This window comes from Chaetura pelagica, unplaced genomic scaffold (genome assembly GCF_000747805.2).
Source record: "Chaetura pelagica isolate M959 unplaced genomic scaffold, ChaPel_1.0 scaffold230, whole genome shotgun sequence".
In the NCBI taxonomy this organism is placed as follows: domain Eukaryota; kingdom Metazoa; phylum Chordata; class Aves; order Apodiformes; family Apodidae; genus Chaetura; species Chaetura pelagica.
In genome coordinates this window covers 556,486-579,450 of record NW_009951955.1, presented here as the reverse complement: position 1 = coordinate 579,450, position 22,965 = coordinate 556,486, and positions in this window count along the sequence as shown.

The window sequence follows — 22,965 nt, the reverse complement described above, 5'->3', positions numbered from 1 at the left end:
TAGATGTCTATTGCACTGAATGCTCTGCAGCAGAATCAGGACACCTGAGCAGTGCTGAAATTTAGGGATGTGAGTCTTTGCTTCTACAGGCTTCACTGGGACTTCTGTGTGTCAAATTGAGTAAATGTTGATGTGATGGGTTAGAAGCTTGGAGACTGGGGCTCTTGTGCCAGGCAGTTTAGCACTGAGCCCCCAGGACAGCTGAGAATACTAAAACCCATCAGGGTTTATTCTTACAAGTAAAAAGGCAAAAGCTGGTGAATAATTTAGGTGGTCAAATCAATTGTGCACATTCAAAGCATCAGTAAATCACAGAAGGAGCATCAGGCTGTGCCCCAGTGTTCACTGCTGGGGAGTGAGGGAGGGAAAGGCCCCTTCTGTTCACTCTCTGAAAGAACCAGCTGCAGGTGGCTGGGGCAGAGCCTTGTGCTGGGAGATCACACTGGAAAAACACAATTAGGGCTGGATCCAAGTTGTGAAGTTACAATCTGACCTATGGTTGTGGCACTGAGGTTCCAAGGGAAGTGTGTTCCAATGTGCTCAGCATCTCAGGAGACAGACACAGCACCCAGATATGCCCCACCCCTTGATTCACCCTCCTTGCCCAGAACAATGAGGGTTTCTAAAAGGCACTGGGAGGATGTGTGCTGGTGTGTTCCAGTGGGATGTACAGTGCTTGGGATAATGGAAGTTTTTGTGCCCACTGGGGCTCTGTGCTGCTTGACCCCCTTCCCTGCTGCCATGGAAACAGATGTGGGTGGGATTTTTTTGGTGGGCTTTTTGGTGTGTTTTTTTGCTTTTGAAACCAAGTGGGTTATTAGGGCCTTCTTCATTGCAGCTAGCTGTGTACATCAACTGGGAACCATTTTCTAGGTAGATCTTTAAATTATTGGCACTTGGGGGGCCAGCTGAAACCAAGGAGCCCCACAGCTGTGGATGAGGTCTCCTGTTTCAGCTGGAAACAATTAAGTCTTTAAGTATTAAGAGAGAAATCCCATCATGACTTTGTTGCATCTTATGAAAACCATGCTACAAGTGACTTTCCCAGTATCTGGCTAAAAGTCCCTTGGTACAGCAGAGAGTTGTCATGGATACTCCAACTCCAGGCTACTGTAAAGCACATCATTCATTACATTTATAAAATCTTCAGCACTTGAAAATCTGCTCTCAGTACCTTTGCAAACCTACATCAAAGCAGATGGTGCAGCACTCCAAGAATAATCTCTCTGTACCTCCTCAGGCATGGTGAGGGCTCTGTTGCTTAAAGAACTCCAACAGTGCCAATGAACCATCACCTGAGCACCATTAGGACACTTTTTAATGTAAATAAAGGTAAAATTTGTTACGGTTTGACTAGAGATCCCTTACTGTTCTAGACTGCCTTTTTCAGGCAGAATGTTCTGTGCACCCTTAACTAAGATGAGCTGTTTGGAACACAAGAGCTGACAGCACAGCCCTGCAACCCCAGAGCTCTGCTGGGTGCTTTGGAAAGTGGAGAAAACAATAGCACAGGAGCTTGATTTGGTGATTTGGTTTATTGTAAAGATGCAGAGAGAAATTTTCTTCATATTAAAGTTACAAACTAGAGAGCATGAAGAAAAGTTGAAAATAAGACCCATTATTAACCTGCCTTGGCTTTGGAGTGTGTCTGTATTTAATGTGTCTGACAGACTCTACCCTGGTTCCCTGCTTAATTGCCAATTAGTGCAATAGATGTCTATGCATCTCTCTAGGATTAATTTTATCTGGGTGCTGACAGGTCACAAGGAGGAGCCAGGTGAATAGAAGATGGGTCCTGAAAGGCAACTGATCCCATATTTCCCTAAATGTTCTTCTTAGGAGCTGACAGCAACAACAGTATCTGTGTTATTGTTCCATTGAGCAGATACATTTTTTCAGAAATGTAGCTTTCAGGTTAGGTTCTAGACTGTCCAACTGAGTGAGCTGTCAAGTGCACCACTGTTCACATTTGATTCTCCCTTTTGAGGTTGAAAAGAATGAATTGTAACTCCTCTGAGAGTTTGGCATTGATAGCTCATTGGCTTGAGTGAAGCAGATACCCAATTAAGGGCTGATTGAAAAAAATGTGTGTGCTAATAATAATGCCTTCTGGCTGGTATTAATGTGGGTAATAAATCTATGGTTGAAGGTGGTGTTCACTGCCCAAGTGTTGTGTGCTGCTCTGTAATGAAGAAATACAGCCTTTCTTGTCATGGCCTGCTATGAAGATATCTCCAGCTGCAGGTAACTCTTTAATGTGGACATCTGGAGGCTAAGGGGAGAGCTTATCACCCTCTACAGCTCCCTGAAAGAAGGTTGTAGGGAGGTGGGTGTTGGCTTCTTCTCCCAAGTAAATAACAGGAGGACCAGAGGAAAGGGCCTGAAGTTGTAGCAGGGGAGCTTTAGGTTGGATATTGGGAAGAATTTCTGCACTGACAGGGTGGTCAGGCACTGGAACAGGCTGCCCAGGGAGGTGGTGGAGTCACCATCTCTGGAGGGATTCAGCAGCTGTGGAGATTTGGCTCTTCAGGACATGCTCTAGTGGCCAAGGTTGTGGGTTTGGGGTTTGTTGGGGTTTTTTTGTTAGCAGTTGGACCCTGTGATCTTAGAGGTCCTTTCCGACAACTCAGTGAAAACAAAGAGGATGAGTTGGTACCTTTTCCTGATTCAAGTGCACACAGCACCCTGGCACTTCCTCCCTCATCCCAGCTAAGTCCTGCAGGTGCAGAAGGCTGCCACCCTTCTTTTCTGTCTGTCCTCAGTGCTGGGAAGTGACTCCAGTGCCAGCATGTCCCTGTAGAAAAGATTAAGGCAAACACAACCTCCTCCTCAGTTGTGCTTCAAGGTCTTAGCCAGGGCCTGCTGGAGATGATAAGAAATTTTCTTGCAGCCTTCACTGCATTAGGCCCTTATTCTATCTCTGCTCTGTGTGTTTGCAGGAGCACTCCATTATCTCTGGCTTTGTCCTGTTTTCCAGCTGTGGGTTTCATGATGTTATATTCCACACCTGAGACAAATCCTGTGCTATTTTCTTTCTTATGCAAAATATTCTTCTCATCTCTTTCTCAAGGGCAGGTGAGCAACAGTCTAATATGAGAGAGGATTAGACATACTGTCCAAAAATAAATGTCTTGGTGATTTTGAACTTTAGGTGCAGGAATAAAACAGGAAGTTAGCATTTCTTTCAGTCAGTGACTGAATTGAACTTGGATGCATCATTGGTTTGTTGTTTGTTGGGGTTTTTTTTGTGGCAGAGAAACTAAATTGCATCTGTGGTATAAAATTAGAAGTAATGGCTTTGTGTCTGTGCCTATAGGAAATGGTCTAGTCTTATTCAGGATGCTAGTAAGATGTGTGGCTTTCACTATTTATTCCTAGGAGATGTGGCAGACGAGTAGAAAGGACTAGAAGTTGAAGCCTGCCTGCTCTAAGCTTCCCGTGGTGCTTGGCAAGTCTGCTGAGGTTAATGGCAGCAAAACAATGTTGCTTTCAAACAGGCTCATTTTTTTGGTGCAGATGATGGCATTGCCCATGGGAATGAACCAGTGTAGAGATGCAATATCCTTCTGTTAAACAAGAGGAAACTTTCTAAGAATAGTGACTTTTATAAAATAGTTCTGTGGTTTGAGACTTGGAAGGTTGGTGGTGTTTTTTCTTGATCATCCAGGAGGAAACTGTGAAGCTGTCCTCAGGATGGGCTGGAAAAAGTGATTATGGTAAATCTACAGTTCAGTGGATCTCTGGTCATTAGCTTCAGCCTCAGGTGTACTAACCTTTCCAGGAGAATAAATCAAAAATGCTTACAAGTTTTAGATATGCTGAAGGCAACACCCACCTTCTGCATAGTTAAAAACATCAAAAGTGAAAGAGAACTTGATAATTATGAAGTTTAGGAACTTGAGAAATTATAGAGGTCACTTCAGATCCCATTGGCCCCTAAGCAAAACTGTTTCAAGGCATTTTAGTTTTCTGACCTTCTTGGTACATATTTGAAAGCCCCAGCTTTTTACCTGAAGGGCTCTGAAGAAGATTAAACAGCTTTTTAACATCTGCTGTGTTCATAGCACGTAGGAAGAGCCATCAGTTTTGGTTGCTATTAAGATGGATGGGTTTTTACTTGACTTGGAAAAAGTGTCTAAAATATACTTTGGTTTGTGTTTTTCTGTTCTATTATACTCTGAAAATGGGGGGGGGGAGGGAATACCTTGCTATATATTGGTGACTTTGATTCAAAAGGAAGCAAATGCTTTAAAAACAAAGCACACCCACATCTAGAGGTCAGTTCCCTTGCAGGCACAAACAGCAGCATCTGTTTAACAGCAACTCTGTGTCATGATGTGGTGTAGTAAATCAATACCAAGGGAAATTGGGAAAAATCAGGGTATTGAAAATACAGGCTGCTTGTTTGAGTTGTAAGAGCAACTAAGATTTAACAACTGCGTGGTGAATAAAGGATTTGATAAATCTTGTCAGCCTTATTTTATACAATCATGTGTTGCCTGACACTGTGTTAATCAGGGCTGAGGCCAGAGCTACTCAGGGTGGAGGGGGCTCCTAGAACATCAGGACTTGGCATGTCTGTACTTGTCTCCCTGTTGGCTACTGGGTCTGAGTTATGCTAGCCAGAACTGGGACTGCTGATCTGGAAAAGAGAGCACAAGAAGCTCCCAGATCTTTGTAGGGTCAGTCTGCTTCACTGGGCTGAAGGGAGGGCTCTAGAAGGAGCTTGTGATTTAGATAAGGAGACTGCACAGGAGCACATCTCAGTGGCTCTCCTGTCTGCATGATGGCATCTGTGAGGCAGTGAATGACATGTGTTGAGATGATGACTCTTTCTGAGGAGCTTGGATTAGAGACTCCTAGTGAACAGGTCTCAGCTGGAGCAAGCAGCAAAACACAACTGCACCTGGAGAGAGAAGCCAGGCACAGGGCCAGGAGGTGCAGCTGAGAAGGACTGGGAAAACTCTAGAACTGCACTTCTCAACTCTTTGTTTTTATTCTTCAATGCTCTTGATTTTCCTTGGTTTTGTCTCTTCATATGACCTCAGCTGGTAGAAAGTGTCTGGCCACCCATCACATTTGGAGTCCACAGCTGGTGTTGACCTTTTGGCTCTGGCTCTGATCCAGTGGAGGAGCTGGGTTGTCTTGTCAGCAGCAGCTTCCAGTCTTAGGTGATTTTTTTGTCTCCAGGGACTCCCATTCCAAGTGCAAATCTGAATTCAGAGCTATAGTTTGCTCAATTTATAAATTCCCCAGGGGACATCTCCGAGGACAGAATAGCAGCAGACATTGAAGGGCAAGTGGTGGTGTTTGCAGTGTTACTCTAGTGCTGCTAATTACAACCAGCATTGCAGCTCTCCCTTTCCTTGATGTTCATATGAATTCCCAGTTGGGGTTTGTAACCCAGGAGCACAGGCTTCCTGCTTGAAATAGCCTCCCAGTCAGATCTGGTGAAACTCCTCTGGAGAAGCAACTGTGGCTTTTTAAACTTAAAATGAGAAGGCAGTTGCTGAATCTCTTATTTATCTGAATTTCCCTTGACTTTAGTAAGAGTTTGAACTGAGCAGAGGATGCAGAGATGCAGCCTGAGGGGTCTGGAATTTAGATTTGCTGTTGCCTGGTATACATTGCCTTGCATGAGTAAATGAGCCTATATTTAGGATAATTTTTCCTTCCTGTTCTCTATTTACATGCTTTGCTCAGACATTGCCTCTGCTAGGATTAAGGAATTGCCTCTTTGTGAGGTTATTCCAGAGATGAGTGTAAAACTGAAGCTGAGCAGAGCTTGTTTCATGTCTGGGATCTGATAAAAGTAAATCACAGCTGTGATTCCCAGGGGCAAGTTATCTGCATATGTAGGACACTTCTGGTGAGAGGCTGATGTGTCTGTGTCCAGATGTTTTTCTAACTCAGAGCTTTTGGGACAGGTTTCACATACAGCTGGATGAGGCTTTGAATGAAGGCTTGAACATCTTGGAATAGCCTTATTGTTGGAGCCAGCAGGGCTGATGGTGCTTCTCTCAACTCTGTTAAATGAATGTAGAGCATCAGAGTTTGTTGTGCATTGTCCCAGGGATAAAAGCTTTTATAGCTCAGCATATTTGCTAAGATCTCTACTACTCTCTCAGTAAAGAGATTAGTTGAGGAAGGAAGTTTTGCTCCCTTAGGAGCTGTGGTGCATTGCCAGTTTGTAAATACACAGATGCCATCACAAGAAAAATCCAAATTGTGATGTCTGACATGTTGTTTTATATCCTAAAAGACTCCTGCTTTGATATTGAAGACTTAGATGTCACAAAAGTGAATGTGTGTGATTTAATTTTTTGCAAGGCTACAGCTAAAGAGAATGATAAAACTCTAGTGGTGGTTACAGTTGGTGTATTTGCAGGAAAAAGCCCATCTTCCTAGTGTACACTTCATGCTGTATTTTCTGGAATATGTTAGTCATAGTATGACAGTCTTCAAGAGATGGGGAATAGGGATATAACCAGCCCTCACTGGCCTTTATAATTGCCTGTCTTCTCATTTTGCTTTAGGTCTTAGCTTGAGTGTCTCAGATGATCTGAATTCCTGTGTCAAGTTGGAGGAGAGTGAAGCTGCCAGCTATTTTAATGTAGCTTTATATTTGTCACCTGAGATGTTTGGCTCAGATAAATCGATCCCACAGTTTTGTTTTACTCAAAAAAAGGAGAAACGTGCAGCACCCTGAGTGCCATGAACAGCCTCCAACTCTTTCATGCCTGAATTTTCTTTCAGATGACAGTGCAACACCAGCCTTCTTGCAGGGCTCTCCCTAAAGCTCAGATTGGGATGTTGGTGCATAATATGTCACTGGACACCAAGTTCTTTGGGACCTCATCCCCTGACTTTCTGCTTCATCCTCACAAAGAAGTAGGTCATTGCTAAGTTGCTTCTGGTGCTGCTGTAGCAGGTTCCCTTGTTTTCTCTTTATTTTTTCCTTTGAAGTGAGGGATGGGGGGTGGGAGGGAAAGATATAATTTGCACTCATCTTCAAGAGCTAATGCACAATCCCAGTGTTGAGAGATGAAACTATGAGGATGTGTGAATCTCTGAGGAACTAGTACAAACATGTAGGTGAGTCAGGGAATGACAGATTTACCAAACCTGTGCTGTGTGTGTTGATGCCATCACTGTTGCCATCAGGCTAAAAAGGTCCCTGCTGCAGCTTTGGTGGCAGGTTGGCTTCTTTGGCCTTTAGTGCCTTTTTTTTTCTTCTTTTTTTCTAATTTCATGCAGATCCAGTATTGCAGAAATTCCTACAGGTGGTGGCTGCCAAGCTCACCCAGGCTGGTGCCTGCACCCGACATCCCGGTGCTGCCAGAGCTGCTGTTTGTCCCCAGCCCCAGGGATCAACCCCCCTGCTCATCTGTCCCTCACCTGGCTTGAAGAGCTTCAACACTTCAGGTCACTGCTCTGCAAGGGGCCCTGTTTTCTCCCACCTGACCACACCCAGGGAAACAAGCCCAGACTCGTTTTCATAGTTGACTTTTGTGTTCCTCACCAGGAGGTGGAGGAGGGGGACGACAGGCAGCATCTTTCTATGCCTCATGTTTTTAGAAGCTGTAAATAATATCACATAACTTACACTTTCTTAGAAAGCACTTTGTGCAGTCTGAGCATTTCTCACCCTCATTTATCATCTTTGTATCTTATAGATTTATTGTTTTCCTTTGCCTGGTAATTCCTGAAGTCTGTCAGAGAGTAGCACTGTAATGTACATATGATAAAGGGCTTGGCAATTAAAAAAGAAACAGAAAAACCCCACATCCAGAAAATGCTTGGGGATTTGGTTATTCAATCTGTTGCCTGGTCCCTGTGGAATATCTGCCACTGAGACAAGTAAAATCTCAGGTTTGGCTTGGAGATAAAGCCCCTTGGAGAAGTGTTTTGGTGAGGAGGGGGAAGCAGGGTCTGAAGGGGATGTCTTGTGGCTAAACTTCCTAGTGGGTGCTTGGGAGACCTCAGCACATTGTTTAGAAACAAGGATCTGATCTCCAGGCTGCTCCACTGGTGGATGCTTTAATGTTGTGGGCATGATCCCTTAATAAAGGTGCTGATATGAAGCAGTTTAATAGGTAATGAAACCTGATGAGCCAGGAGGAGGTGCTTTCCCATGCTGTAAAGTGCCCTGTGGCTGTTTTTCTGATGCACTGGAGGTTGCATCAGTGAGGATGCTGTGCAGAGGTCAGGACAGCAGTGTCAGGTGTTTAGTGGCATCATTGTTTTGGAATTCTGCATTGATTGAGTTGGTGCAAGCCACAGATTGTGGCTAGGCAGGCAAAGCATCAAATTGAAATAGAAAATATTCAGCCACCTTGGACAAGTTAATGTGCGATAGACAAATACATACACCAGCTGTGCAGATCAAAGACAAGTGCTTGGTAATGTCTGAATAAAATTGCCCTTTGAGGGACTTGTGCTGAACCCTGAGGCTCCTCCTAGGCCATGGGGATGGGCTAATGGCAGTGCTGTCAGTCTGTCAGCCTGGGGTCAGCTCCTGCCTACACTTTCTCCTCTGAAAACAATCAAGATGTTGCATTGACAGGCTCTCACCTGGGGCTCTTTACAAGTCACCACCAAAGTCTGCTTCTGCACTTGGACATTAACAGCCATGGATTTCCCTAAGGAGGAGTGGGCAAGGAGACACTAAAGATCTTCCCTTTCCCTTTGGGATCAGCTGCTATACACTCTGAAGAGTGCTGTGATGTTCTTACCCTCGTGCATCCTCCAGTTGAGATCAGGGCTGTTCCCTTTGCAGGGATTTGATAGGGGTTTGGTATTTGTTGATGATTCTAATTGTTGTCCACTTTAGAGCTGGATAGGCCTTGACCTATTACTTCAGAGTTTTAAAAGCCAGCATCAATTGCATGTAATTCTGAATAATGTCAATACACATTGGACATTCTGACAAGTTTATGAGCACAGCTGAACGTGGGTGGGTCTCTGAGCATGGGAAAACTGCAGGGATTGCTGTTGGTCTTTCCTGGGTTGGTGAAAGTTTTGCCTGTGACCTCTATGGGGCTGGGTCATGCCCTATTGACTGGGTGGGTAGTGACGTTGGAATGCAGACATCATTGGGGTGTTTGAGGGTGTGTCTGTGCAGTGCAATAATAATAGACCCTCAATATAATCTGAATTGCTGATTATATTTTCTACAGCACCCATCTGCTGTTCTTTTCCATCACTTCACCTCAAATGCTGGCTAAAACCTGTTCCCTTGTGTACAGACCTTTCTTATTCCTCCTGTTGTTTGCCTCTATATTTGAGATGTGCTGTAAACCCTGGCTTATAGCAGTGTTAGCATGAGAACCTGCTGGCTGCTGCAGCACACCCTGGACCTTGAAGCACTGAGTCAAGCTGCAGCTACCAAACAGAAGCCCCTTGCTGGCTGAAAAGTGTGATGTGCTCTTTGATCATCAGTCATGTGGATCCAGGATTTGGAAGAGGGTTAAAACTGCCAGTTGTAAACCAGTATAATTGTAACAGATGCACTGAAGATATTTTGCATTGAATATACTGACAGAAGACCAGGCTTTGCTCCTCTTATCCATAACGTTAGAAGCTACTTTGTGATCTGTTCCAGGGATACACATGGGCTTTACCAGTTAAATCACTACCTATCACACTATACCTAGTGTGTATAAAGATGTCAAATATTAGTTGCTAGCAACAATCCAAATAATGGGTGGCTTTCTCTGTGTACCCAAGTGTCTCATATGCCATAGAAGTGTTATATTTTATAGCCATGGCTTATATTGATGGTGAATGATGTTACATTTCTTAGCCTTTGAACTGGCCTTTCTCCCCAGCTATATACCAGAAACTGCAGAGCCCAGTAAGGTTTTCATTTAAGAACCATATGGGAAAATTGGTTGACCTGTCATTTTTTAATCACACCTTATGAAATCTTTGTTTGTATGAAGTCTTTGCTTTGGTGTTCTTGCCTTCCCTTGAAATTCAACTCTCCTCCCCTGGGCAAGCTGATACTGTTTTTTTTCTTGCTGGGAAAATGAGAAAAATGTGTCTACTGAGGGTTAAACTTCAGTTAGGGGAATGAGCAGCAGCAGGAGATGAGCTCCCTAATAAGGCTCTTGGCTTCAGTGAAAAGTGTCCTTGATGATGTAGATGGAAGGTAGATCAGTATGGAAAGCATGACCCAGATGTTATTTCTAAGAAGAATGCTTATATATGTACATAAATATATATATAATAATGTTCAGGCACTGGCAGGTCTTTGAAGGAGCAGCAACAGCTCTTTTTTTTTTCCACAGAAACACCACATCAACAGGCTTATTTGCCTCAGCATAGTCCCCAGTGATTAAAGCTACACCTACAAGCCAAGCTGAAAGCTTTGCCTCCCAACCTTCCTCCTTGCTAATGCAGCTGAAAGACCCTTCATTATCCTACCCGAGGCAGAGTTGAAAAACAGACCCTTTCCAGACTCCCTGCATCAAAAGAGAGAGATTCAGGCAGGCTCCTGTTCAGCTGCAGAACCAACTACACACAGAAATATTTTAACCTTTCTGCACTGATTTGTGTAGGACACCCATGCTAGTGGTGTGAGACCCTCTGTGCTTTCTGGGAGTGGTCAGCTGATGTGCTTAGGGAGAAACTTGGCAGAAACCTGGCTTGCCTTATTTGTGTTTTTAAGTTGAAATGTAGTTGTCAAGGGTTCATGGATGATTGATAAATTGTAGCAGTGAAGAGCATGAATGTGGTTAGTTAATATGAGCTGAGAATTGTCATTTTTTTTTAAGTAGATCTATCAACTTACTAGAGTTCATAGTGTTTAAATAACCATTTATTCAATATCAACTTAGTAAAAATTAACCCTTCCTTGTCTCATCACATGTAGTATGTCAACATTCATTTTGTCTCCTGGTTGAATTGTGCTCCAAATCAATGTTGTGACCTTGTAGCTGTTAGTCTCAAAATCATAAGCCAGAATGGGATCAGATAAACAGCAAGAGAACTGAAACACAAACCTGTACCTTCTGATTGCTCATGTGATTCAATTCAGTGAGCTACTGGAGAGAAATTTTAAATATGGAGCTTAAATGAATTTGTGTTATATGGAGATATTATCCTGGCCATTTGCACAAGGACAATTAACAGGCTGTGATTTATGCCTCCAGGTTCCTATTGCACTACTGAGACTATCCACACAAGAGAAACATAACATATCTTTGCAAGCAAGTCACAAATGCAAGAATTAAATGCAGGAAATGGTGTTTTCCTATTCGCTGAATTTCAAAACAACCTACTCCATTTTCACTTGATGCAATTTTGCACAGGCAGAACAATTAATCCATAGATTTCTGTTTTCTGTTCAAGATGACAGGAGTTCAGTCTGATGTGTGCTTCTTCCAGTGGCTCACCCACAACACAGGGACAGGCAGGCATGGATGTCTGCTTGGAGCTGGGCCATGTGCATCTTGCTCTCCAAAGGCCTGTTTACTGTGGGCATGTTCCTTTCTCCATATCCAGCTGGTGCAGAAGTGGCCTTGCAGCACTAGAGATGGAGATGGCCAACATTATTTCAAAGACCCCTTCTAAGCTGCCTGGTAGAAAAGGACCTGGGGCTGTTGGTTGCCAGCAGCTGAATATGAGCCAGTGTGTGCCCAGGTGGCCTTGTTGGCCACCAGCATCCTGGCTTGTACCAGCACTGGGGTGGCCAGCAGGAGCAGGGCAGGGATCATCCCCCTGTGCTCAGCACTGAGGGGGCACCTGGAATCCTGGGGTCAGTTTTGGGCCCCTCACAACAAGAAGGGCCTTGAGGGGCTGGAGCGTGTCCAGGGAAGGGCAGGGGAGCTGGGGAAGGGGCTGGAGCACAAGTGTGAGCAGGAGCAGCTGAGGGAGCTGGGGGTGTCCAGCCTGGAGACAAGGAGGTGAGGGGAGACCTGCTGGCTCTGCAGCTGCTGAGAGGAGGTTGGAGCCAGGGGGGTCGGGCTCTGCTCCCCAGGAACAAGGGATGGGACAAGAGGAACCGGCCTCAAGTTGTGCCAAGGGAGGTGGATATCGGGAACAATTTGTTTCCCAAAGGGCTGTCAGGGCCTGGCCCAGGCTGCCCAGGGCAGTGGGGGAGTTCCCATTCCTGAGGGATTTCCAAGCCATGTAGATGTGATGCTGAGGGACATGGGTTACTGGTGGCCTGTGCAGGGCTGGGTTAAGGGTTGGACTTGAAGATCTTTAAGGTCTTTTACAACCAAAACAGTTCTATGTTTGGGCTCTCCTGTTTCTGTGCACCAAAACTGTGAATACTGAAAAGGACAAATATTCACCCTTTGTTACCTGTCTCAGCTGGTGTGATTGTGCCCTGGAATAGTTATGAAGACATTTCTGACTGGCCAGACCTTGTGGCTTTTCAGTGTGAAGTCTGGGAGTGGGTGGATCCCTCCTAATGAGAGCCAAGCAGTTTGTAAAGCTTCTGCCTCTCAGACCTACGGATCTTGTTCCTGCTTATTTACAATGATCTCTGTGGGTCATAATAACCTTTCTTTCTTTCTAGAAAATGTGTCCTCTGTACCTCAAGTACTTTCTGTTAGAAAATTTTGTATGGGTGACAGTACCATGGAATGAACTAGCTCCATGTTGCTTCTACTCTGTTGAATGAAGTGATGCTGAAATCCTAACTGTTTTGACAAAACTTTAGTATTCAACTATTTTTCATAGATATGTTGAAGAAGACATAGATATGTCTTCTGCTCTGGAGCCAGGCTGGGAGAGTTGGGGTGTTCAGCCTGGAGAAGAGAAGGCTCCAGGGAGACCTTAGAGCAGCTTCCAGTGCCTGAAGGGGCTCCAGGAAAGCTGGGGAGGGACTTTTCATCAGAGAAGACGGTGATGGTTTTAAACTGAGAGAGGGGAGATTTAGGTTAGATATTAAGAAGAAATTTGTGACCATGAGGGTAGTGAGGTGCTGGAATAGGTTGCCCAGGGAAGCTGTGGCTGCCCCATCCCTGGAGGTGTTCAAGGCCAGGTTGGATGAGGCTTGTGCAGCCTGGGCTGGTGGGAGGTGTCCCTGCCCATGGCAGGGGGGTTGGAACCTGCTGATCTTTAAAGCCCCTTCCAACCTTCACCTTTTTGTGATTCTATGATTCTAGGTATGTTTAATTGATAGAAGGCAAACACCAAAGTCTCATGTAAAGGTCAGACAGTTACACCACTGTGCTGGTAAGCACAAGAGCTCCTGCACCAGCAAATGCTGAGCAATGTTCTGGTTAATTATTTTGCTACCTCCCTTCCTTAAAAGGCTCTGAGATGAGTACATCTTGGGGGGAGGGGGGCGAAATTACTGCATATAATAGGTTGTTTCCCAGAGAAATACCCAACAGTAATCACTCTGTGCAGAAAATGCAAACACACTGTCCAGACCAAAATAAACCCAGGTCGAAACAGCCTTGCAGCCAGTCCATGGGCCTGGCTCTGCTGCTTGGTTTCATCAGCCATTTCTGTTTCCAGCTCCACTGCCTCTGACAGGAGATTCGAGCACCCAACCACAAGCTGGGAGCTCACCTGGAGTCCTGCTTGTGTTGTCCATTTCTCTAAGGTTTTGAGGAGCTTAAGCATGATGTCACTCTAAATATTTGCCAGGATTACCTCTATCTTATGAAGAGGTAACTCCTGTACTCCTCACCTGAAGCATTTTTCTGCCTGCCCAGTCTTTTCACAACATCTTTTCCAGAAAATTCATCCTTCTCCTCTTCTCTGTTTCATGATATGTGCCTGCTGGCTAGAGGAAGAGACAAGACCAGGTACTTCTGAAGGCTGGGGAAAGAAGCACATTATGAAACACATTTAGGCTTTGGCTTTACATGTGAGAATCTCAAACTGTGTTTCCCCCTCACATTCCTTAAGTACTCTCCTCCTTGTCCCACCTCAGCCTTGCTATTCCTGTTGCAGAGCCCTTCAGAAGGCACTTAGGATTTCCAGATGTGCTCTGGTGTCTCCATCCACAAAATGGATATTGCTCACCTGGAGGTGATGGTCAGTGCTGATGGCTCTGAAGCTCCTTAAAGATATGATGCAGTAAAAAAAAAATAAATAAAAAAATGCAAAGCTATTTATAGCTTATTTAAAAAATATGTAATAATTACTGCCTTCCCCTGACTTCTTACATAAGATAACAAATGCTGTTCTGCTCCCTGAAAATGTGTACTAGATCAGTTGTTCAATGTTGGTTTTTTTTTTCAAGTATCCTTACTTAATGTTAGTTTTCATGCATGCATTTTGGAAACTATCTAAAATATGCCTTAAATAGCAGAATAAAATAAATGCCAAGGCTCTTACAGCTTCTTCCACCTGCTTTCAGTGCAGAGTTGCCAAACAATTTCAGTGTTTTATAGCCTGTTGCCCCGAATCAAATTCTGCGTTGCTTTTGGTTTAAGGGCTAATAGCTTTTTGAAATATATTAGTGCTTTCTGGTGACAGATCCAAGATTAGCTGTTTATCCATCGTTCCAAGAGGTATTCTATAATCCTGTGGCACAGTAAACTTTATGAGGAATTTTACAAGCTTTCATGAGTGCATTGTGTTTTAAAATGCTAAAGAAGTAGTTAAGGAGTGAAGAAAACAAAGCACTGCAATGTCTCCATCTGATGTCCCACTGGTCTCTGGAGTGCAGCATTGCTAGGAAGTAAGGAGGAATGACTGCAGGACCTACTGTGGATGAGGAAGCCAGCAAGCCAGGAGCCCTAGGTGCTGCAGAATTGGTTTGCTGGAGGCATATGGGCCTTGATATAATTAACTGCAAGAATGGCATAACTGTTCCTTGGGCTGAAGCTGCTGGCAAACCTTGAGTATGCACTTGGCAGCAGTGGCACTGGGTCTGACATCCAGCAGTGTGCTCAGGTGGCAAAGAAGGCCAACAGCATCCTGGCTTGTATCAGCATTGCTGTGGCCAGCAGGTATGAGCATTCCTCTGTGCTCAACACTGGTGAGGCAACACCTCAAATCCTGGGGTCAGTTTTGGGCATCTCAATACAGGAAAGACATTGAGGTGCTAGAATGGGTCCAAAGAAGAGCTACTAAGCTGGTGTAGAGTCTGGAGAACAAACCTTATGAGGAGCAGCTAAGAGAACTGGGATTGTTTAGTCTAAAGATGAGGAGGCTGAGAAGAGACCTCATTGCTCTCTACAATGACCTGAAAGGAGTTTGTAGCAAGGGGAGGTTGGTCTCTTCTCAATAGTGACTAGTGGTAGGATTGGAGGAAATGGCCTCAAGTTACACCAAGGGAAGCTTAGGTTGGATGTTAGGAGAAACTCCTTTACAGAAAGGGTTATTAAGCACTGGAACAGGCTGCCCAGGGAAGTGGTTGAATCACCATCCCAGGAGGTGTTTAAAAATTGTATAGATGCAGTGCTTAGGGACATGGTTTAGCAGTGAGCTGGTAGAGCTGGGTTAGTACAGTCAGGTTAAAAGCTGGAGTAGATGATCTTACAGGTCTTTTCCAACCTGAGCAATTCTATGATTCCATGATTTGATTAATCTTTACTGATTTTTCACTTAATGGAGTTTTTGGAGGCAGTGTGACAGCAGGACCTTCAGAGTGTGCTCATTGCTCTGGTGCTGGTCCTGGAGCAGAAGGTTCAGGCAGGGTGAGGAAAAGGCAGAGCAGTCCTGGGGGAGGGCAGGGCTGAGGACACCCCTGGTTCTTCGTGCTGTAGCAAACCATGGATGTGACTTGAGTGGGACCCTGCATCTCTCAGGGCTTTATATTCCTTCTGTATGGAGAAAAGGAGGAACACTCAAGTATAACGATCAATCAGAACAAAGAACCAGGTGGGCTCAGTATAGTTTTCCCATTAAAAACTCTTTTCTGCAAGATTTTCAGCTCTTGATGCAGGTGCTTGTTTCTTCAGGGGATGCATTTTGGAGGCAGGGTCTAGCACATAATTCTCTCTCTCTCTTTGCTTTCTTATAGATGCCATGTCCTTCACCTGCAACAAATACTGGTGTTGAAAAGAAAACAAAATCTTCCTGGCAATTCGTCTGAAATGAAAGCAGCAATTCTCCAAGCTCAAAACAATCCCTTCAGGGTAACTCAGTAACTACTTAGACCATATGAAAACAGGCAGTTTGTCCTTGTGAGGTATCAAGTTCTGCAACTGTTTGCTCAGACTGGAGCTGCCTGTGGAGGTGTTTGCATCCAGCAGTGGCTGGAATGGAGCTTCCCTGGGTCACGGGTGGGCTGTGCTTGTGACAGAGCAGGTTGCTGGAATCCTGATTTTGCAACTGGGGAGAAAATTACAGCCTATTTGGGGCAGCAGTTTTCCTTTGATGTAGCGAGTTACAGGTTTTACTCAGCCTTGGGATCTGCTTTCCATTGCATTCCCACCATCCAGTGACTGGTGGGAGTGGAGCCGACTCAGCTGCAGCTGGTCTGCCCGTGTCCTTGTCAAGTGTAGCCTGCCAAGAAAGCACAGTGCAGCCCAAAGTCTGGCCTGTGTTGTCTCAAATCTCCTATAGCAGCTTCTCCTAGACAAGACACAAGAAGAGGAGGAAGGGTTTTGCCCTGAATGACTTCCCAGCTTAGAGTATTTGCAATGAGAAGAAGACTCCTACCTGCAAGGAGCTGCTTTCAGGAGCCTCCACGCTGGGTTTTGCAGTTTTGTGGCCCCCACCTCCCAAACTAACCACCCACAGCCACTGGTGGGGAATATTTCAGCAGCAGTCCTGAGCTGAGGATTTCCATGTGCTGCTTAGGGCTGCATAAAAATACAAAGGTAGCAGCAGTGAATGTGAATTTGGGCAGTGTTTGTGCAAGAGGACAGCTCTACCAAAGATCTCCCTTTCCACTGGGCACCAGCTGTTTAGGAGGGCCCAGCTTTACGTGCAGAGTGAAGCTCTTCTAAGCCTGTACCCTCAGCTGAGTGCCTGAATATCTGATCCATGACTACCCTGAAAAGTCAGCTCTGGGCACTTTGCTCATGGACACCCAATGAATCAACAGCAAATCTGGAATAAAACCCAGCTTCATTCCTGCCTTCCCCCCAGCCCTGACTCTGCCTCAGTGCTCAGGTATTGCTGAGATACACTTGGTATATTTTGGGACCTGGCAGAACAGTTTCCCTCTTATAAAACAAAATGCTACCTGACAGGGAAATTCAGCTACTTATTTCAAAGTGTAAACATATATATGTCTGGTTTTTTGACCTACTTGTATTTCTAAGTGTTAAGAAATTCTTTGAAGTTGTTTGTTTGCTTGGATGCACAACTCTTGAAATTTTTATGAGAAGGATCTTTTAAGTTCTGTAACAATTTTATTCATATCTGTCAATGATATTTAGTTACCATGGTGCAGTAGAAGGACTGTGGTAGCTCTTCACTGGGAGATTTAAATTTTTCAGGTTAAAAGAGTGTATTATTTTGAGATGGTCAGCCCACCACACATAATCACAGCAGGATAAAAAGCTGCCCAAACATGACTGTAAAAATTTTTCAACACCAATCCAGTGCAAGAGATAATTCAAGTATCTATTAAAAAAAGAGTAATGACATGAAAAGACATGAAGAAGTATTTGTTCACACTGCCTTGTGTAACTCTCAGTAATTTTTTTGGTTGTTTTTCTTTTTTTTTAGGACAACAATCTTTGTATTTTTGACAGCAATACCTGGAGAGCACTCAGAGGAAGAAAGCAGGTGTCAGTTTTCCTTTGGTATCTTTGGCTGGGCCATGACCAGTTCTTGAATGATGTGTCTTCAGTGCAGTGTCCATGGCTCCCAATCAGTGTCCATGGCTCCCAAGCCCTGCTTTTGCTGGAGAGAGCTCTGCATTGCATCCCCTGCAGTCTATGGCTTCAGAAAGGGCTTTGAGTCTTGACCCTAAGCTGAACACTTGATATAAGGCACAGGATAAGAAGTTACCTTTGGGTCTGAACTGTGGCATCTAAGAAGTCCCCAGAGCCAGGCTTAATGAGCAGGAGAACAGGGATACTCTGTTTCTAGGATCTCTTCTGCTGTAACAGGGGCCCGATTGCTACAGGAGCAAGAAAGGGCGGGGGGAAGAGTTTAAACTGAAAGGGGAGATTTAGATGAGATATTAGGGAGAAATTCTTCCCTGTGAGGGTGGTGAGACCCTGGCCCAGGTTGCCCAGGGAAGCTGTGGCTGCCCCATCCCTGGCAGTGTTGAAGGGCAGGTTGGATGGGGCTTGGAGGAGCCTGGGCTGGTGGGAGGTGTCCCTGCCCATGCAGGGGGGGGGACTGGATGATCTTTGAGGTCCTTTCCAACCCAAACCAGTCTGGGATTCTGTGATCATGCTTTTAGGGAGAAAGCTATACCCTGTGAAAGCAATTACTATATCCAACCTAACTGGCTTGTCTGCATCTTCTTTGCACTTTCAGGGGACCCCAGTGTTAACAGAAGCAGGGATATAGGAGCATATGGGCTTTGGGGATCTTTCTGGATTTCCCTGCTTTTCAGTGGCATGGGTGTGCTGCAGTGCTGGTTATGGGCTGTCAGCTGAGTGTTCAGGCTTGGACTTCAGAGCCTGCTGGCAAACTGGGCTCTTGTATGAAAGTCTCTTGGTTTTATCCTGGGCTGGTCATTTTGTCCTCTCTTTCCTTGGAATTTAAAGCTTGCTTTTATAAAGATCTCAAAGTATCTTTTTTACACATGTAACATGAAGAAATAATAGTTCATTCCCTGGCTCAAATGGGATGTTTAGAAGAACTATGAGATGATTAGCTGAAATAATATGGGCCATATAGGTATCTTCTGTAATAAAAAGAAATAAATGTGGAGAATGTTTTTCTAGCCACACAAAAAGTCAATATTTAGAACCTATTTTCTTGTTATTCATTGAGCTTGCTCTTCTCCCTTCTCTCCTGTTTTCTGAGAAAGAAGCTGAAACTTTTCTAACCAGCTTGAATAAGAATGGAATAGAGTAGAATAGAACAGAACAGGCTTTCAGTTGGAAGGAAAATGATCTAAGAATTAGATTCTGGTCATCAAGCCGAATACTGAAGTTTCAAGCAGCAAAACTGAAGAGTTTTTGAGCTTTAAGCTACAATTTTTCTTTTTCTGAGTTCTTTCATTTCTGAACTTGGGCAAGAGTTGAAGTCTTTCTAGGAGCTTTATAAATGCTGATCGTGAAAGATACTTATTGATAACCATTGCAAAGATCTCTTTTTAATATCCTTGAGGGAACCATAAAGCAGCTAAAAGTACAATAAATTGCTTGTTTTTTTCACAGCATGTCCCTGATGTGTCAGTGATGAGCTGTCCATGTTCACAGTCTGAACTTAAAAATTCATGGACTATGAATAGAGTCATTGTAATGAAGGACTGAATATGTTCCCAAACTTTTAAGATAAAACTGAAGAATGTGACTTCTGTGCATTAGCTATTCCTGTAGTGGGAGAAAACTTCAAGGCTGGACATTCACTCCTTGGTGATAAATACTTGCCTAAATTACTGTAAAAAATGAATCCAGAGAAAGCAGACAATGAACCATCAACTTTTTAACGTTAGCTTCTGGAAAAATAAAGCTCTTTTTTTTGCAAGTGCTTACTCATTTCAGAAGGTTGGGCCTCATGTGGCCAATAATCTGAGGGCACAGAGAAATATAGTGGTGTTGGTGACCTTTGCAATCCCAGCACTGATGAGGGTTCTGGAACCCTGTGTTGCAACTAAGGGTAGTGGGAGAAGAACACCCGTGTGAGAACAGAGCCCATAGGCAACACAGAGGCTTGAATTCACCTGTCCTGGTGGGGGAGGATTTCTCAGAGGTGGTTCTGGGCAGCAAAGAGATGAAATTAAAGCTGAAAAATCAGGAACTGTTGAAAGCCTGAGAGAAAAAGGGAAGACTGGCAACTCCTGAGCACCACCTGAAGCCTAAACACAGAGAAATCCAATTGCACTAACACTACACCAGCCAGGACTTCAGGACTTGGAAGTCTTAATCAGATGACCCAAAAGTCTGATTTCTTATGTTGGTGTTTACAAGGCTGGAAACATCTATGCTTAGACTTCTCCAGGTGGGTGCAGGGCACCCCAGCAACAGCCTCACTGGCTGCCAGTAAAAACACACACCACTGAGAGTGGAGCCAGTAAGAAGAAAAGAAAAATAGGTTTTTCTGCCTGGTTTGCATCTCTGTGAAGAGAGTCTGCCTCAGATGGGCATGGCATTGTGAACTTCAATGTGATCAGGATGAGAACTTCTGGAAATGAAGTTATTTTTCTATTTTTAATTATTCTTGTAACTGGCAGCAAGTGTTTGCTGTGCTTTATAGCTAAAGGATTAGTATGTTGTTAATCAATCCACTGAATATTCATGATTTAATGGATTCCCCCCCCAGATGGAGAGCAGTCATTATTTTGGCTGGCACTTGAAATGTGTGTGCTCTGGGTAGAATTCCACTGTGTTGGGCAAAAGTAGAATTCTTCTATTAGACATGCAAGCTGATCTTCTCTCCCTGTACTGATAAATACTCTTCAGTAGTTCTTCTCTATTTAGTACCAATGTTTCATGCTTTTTTTTTTTTTCTTTTTTTTTTTTTTGTATGAATGTAATAGAAGTGGAAAAAATGAGGGGAAAATCCCCCATAACCCTCTAAGACTGCAGTGAAGGTTGAGTTGCTCCTTTTTGAAACCCTGATTTGGACAGGTGGGGTCTTGTCAAAGCTTTTTAGGTTTATAGCAAACTCCCATGTTGTGTTTGTAATTTAAATTTTGTTCAGTCTGGCAGTGGTGCAGAGCTCGAATGAAATACTGGTTGTGGAGCACGTGGAGGGGGGGGAGAGGGGCTGTTCTCCAGACTCTTATGCCACAAAGAACAACCTTTTCTGGTCTCTTACATCTGTATCCTGTTGGTGTCCATCTTCAATGGACTGCTTGGTCTTCACTGGTTTTTGTTAGCTGCAGCATTCTGCTTTGTCCCACATCACTTTAGTTATCCACCCGTGTCAGCATAAAGGTAAGCAACACTACAACTCTGGATGGTGCAGGTAGCACCAGGCTAGTTGGAGATGTGATAGAGTTGGCCAAGTCTCATGCAGAGGGTGCTAATGGTTGTTGCTCAGGACACACTAAAGGGCACGTAATGGTTGGTGCTAATTCTTTGGGTTTTGGGCCCTGGCAGTTTCTAAAATCTGGATCCTCAGGCCAAAAGTGTTTGTAGGATGACTGAGGAAATAAATAACTTCCTCTGAGTAAAGGAAATGAAGGAAAAAGGGTTACTGCTGCTAAGAGTAGCACAGTGGAACATGCAGTGTTGCAAAGCAGGTCAGGAGAGGGGGCTCAGTTTGCTGTAGGGTTCCCCTCCACCCAAACAGGCCCAGGCTGATTCCTACCAGGCGTGTTACCCCATGAGGCCAGCAGCAGAAACCTTTCTCCTCTAGTGGAGATGTTTTGCCTCTTTGGGTTTTGAACCTCCCAGGTGACGGATATTTGCTGTCAGCAAGCAGAGCTCCAAAGCCTGTGCTGTTTAGTTCTACCCTCTTAGATAAAAGCAGCAGCAACAACAGGTACCTGGGAAAGTTTCTGAAGTTAATGCCCCTGGGGAGGGCAGGGGGCTGTATGGCTCACTGTGCAACCTGTGTGAATGCTTAGTTTTTAGGACTCATGCTCACAGACTCATCCCAAGTCCATTTTTTTTCCCCCTGAAGGATTTTGGGCGTGTTTACTTTGCCCTACTCTTCAGGACCACACACTCTTGCAGCTGTGGCTGTGACTGCACAGAGTCACCCGGAGGTAGGTTGTGGCTTTCCCTGCTTTCTTGAGGGACTTTTTTCTGCTCCTTCCTTAGAGGATGGGTGGCCAAAAATACTCTCCTTGTCCTTCAGCAGGGAGCTGCTTTGAACCCTTGCAATATATTATATATGTTATGTTATCCACTTATATCCAGATTTTATAATTCTTTTGGGAAGGGTCCTATTATTTAATACCCACGTGCCAAATTTCCTTAAATACAGCTTTTTACAACCAGTGTTTTCTTATTCAAATAGACCTTGTTGTTCCTGTGTAATGCAAGGATGCTGACTGCAGCTGGAGCACTGTGAAGGACTGGCAGGAGAGGGTCATCTTCCTCTGAGCCTGTTTGAAAACAAGTGGCAGGTAGTTTTCTGTTTGCATTAATATCTCTGCTTCTGATAGTCTGAAGCCATGTGGGTTCCCTTTTTGGTAAACAAAACTAACTTGTATGATGTTTTTTTTTGTGTGGATTAATTTTTTTTAAGTGCTTTTATTGATTTGGGGGATGTAAATAGCTGAACAGCTCTGGAAACAAACCTGTTCAGGGATCACGACTAAGAACACTGGCAAAAAAGAAAAGAGCCCCAATAAGCTTCCCCCCAGTGCCAGCAAAAAGGTTTCATGGTTTTCAGGAATTTGTGAGGTAGTTTTTGGTTTGTGTCACCAATATAATTCACAACTTTGTGTGCCCCCCCAGTGGGTAGGAACCCTGAGTGTGTTCTGGGTCTGGCTGTGGGTCCTGTGCCTGTTCCTTCAGCTTCCCAGCCAGGCCAGAAAGCAGAAACCACAGAAGATCTCACGTGCAGCTCGTACTAAATTAAAACTCTTAAATCCTTTAAAGCAATTTCAGGTTTGTTTCCATGACATTGATTTATTTTTTTGTGTGGGTCTCTTTTTGTTAATGATGGCTGGAAGGTGAGAGGGGGTGTTGTTCCATCTGGAGAAGGTGCCTTGTGTAGGACACAGTGACTCAAGCCGTTCTCTCTTCCAGAGCAGGGTTGGCTGTGGGGCGGGGAGAAGCTCCCGGTGGGGCTGCTCCTCTCGGGGCAGGAGATCCAGTCGCCTGGCTTTGGTGTTTTGCCTTCACTCCTTTGTCACTCCCTGGGACAGCAGGTGCCCATGCCCGGCGGGTCCCAGCCCCGCAGCCCTTCCCCGCACACACCGGGCGGGACGTTTCGCCTCGGCCCGCACTGACTGTGCGTGCAGAGCCCGCACTGCCCAGCGGGAGGATGAGGCTTCACCGGGAACCCGGGGGA